We start from the raw sequence: 1,582 nt of genomic DNA on the forward strand, positions 1-1,582 counted from the left end.
GGGTAGGCGGCATAGGCCTGACCGGTGAGTTAAATGACAGGGCCCCTGCCTCAATTATTTTGCTCCCAAAATGTCTTTCTTTTGCTGGGCGCTGTAGCTCACACCTGTAATCCCAGCACTTTGTGAGGCTGAGGTGGGAGGATCGCTTGAGCCGAGTTTGAGATCATCCTGGGTAACATAGGGAGATCCAATCTCTATTAAAAAAAAAAAAAAGATACAGGCTGGGCATGGTGGCCCAGGCCTGTAATCCCAGCACTTTGGGAGGCCAAAGCGGGTGGATCACCTGAGGTCAGGAGTTCAAGACCAGCCTAGCCAACATGGCAAAACCCGGGCTCTACTAAAAATACAAAAATTAGCTGGGCCTAGTGGTGGGCGCCTGTAGTCCCAGCTATTCAGTGGGGTTGAGGCAGGAGAATTGCCTGAACTGGGGAGACAGAGATTACAGGGAGCCGAGATCCTGCCACTGCACTCCAGCCTGGGCGACAGAGTGAGACCCTGTCTCAAAAAAAAAAAAAAAAAAATGCAAAACCAGCCCAGGGTGATGGTGCATGCCTATAGTCCCAGCCACTCGAGAGGCTGAGGCAGGAGGACCGCTTGAGCCCAGGAGTTGGAGGCTGCAGTAAGCCATGATTGTGCCCCGTTACTCCAGCCTGGGCAACAGAGTGAGTCCCTGTCTCTAAAAAAAAATTAATAATAATTTTAAAAAGTCTTCCTTTGAGGTTCAGAGAAATAGATTTCTGTTGATAACTTTGGGTCCTATTACATGGCCTGCTTGGGGGTCCCGTGGAGGAGGTTCACAGGCTCTCGAGTTCCTCCCAGCCCTGCACCCCTCACCCCTGATTCCGTAGTGCCTTCTGGGAGGAGGTGGTGAACCCACAGACCTCAATGTCTCAGACCCAACTGCAGAGTGACCTCCTTTCTCACTCGGACCTAGAAGGCCTGCATCATACACAGCGTTCCCCTCCACCACAGGGAGGTTCTGCGGTGGCTATGCCTGCACCTCCCCTGCAGACACATACACCCGCCCAGCCTCCCCTACCCACTCCTTCCCCTCCCCAGAACATTCTGAAGCTCCACCCTTCCCCCCACCGTCTGCTGAGGGACCCTGGATAGATTCGGCCCCAGGTCCTTCCAAAGCTGGACACAGACATTCTTAGCTTCCGCACCTGGGCTGGCACGGAGACTTCTGGAGGAGCTGTTGGAACCTGGGACTTTGTGGGGTGTATAGGAGTTCAGTTGTGACATAGGGACAAATGGAAAGAAGGCATTGGAGGCTAAACACCCTTTTGGGCAAAAGCCTTAGATTTTCAGTAAATGCCAGGCGGGCTAGACAATTTGAGTAGCAACGGATCACCTGTGTGAGTGAACGAGTGGGGAACTGAGTCACGGGAGCACTAGAGATGATTCTGAGGTCCCACGGCAGGGCCAGGGGTCGAGCCCCTTGTCTTCTGATCCAAGGCTCTCTCCAGCTCACATATCACCACCAACACCGCCCAGTGAGCCCCAGGCGCTGGATGTGAGGTCTCTGGGCGAGGACAGGGCGGAACTACATTTCCCAGGCGGCCGCGGCGGGCGCGCCTGC

Source organism: Pongo abelii, chromosome 20 (assembly GCF_028885655.2).
Source record: "Pongo abelii isolate AG06213 chromosome 20, NHGRI_mPonAbe1-v2.0_pri, whole genome shotgun sequence".
In the NCBI taxonomy this organism is placed as follows: domain Eukaryota; kingdom Metazoa; phylum Chordata; class Mammalia; order Primates; family Hominidae; genus Pongo; species Pongo abelii.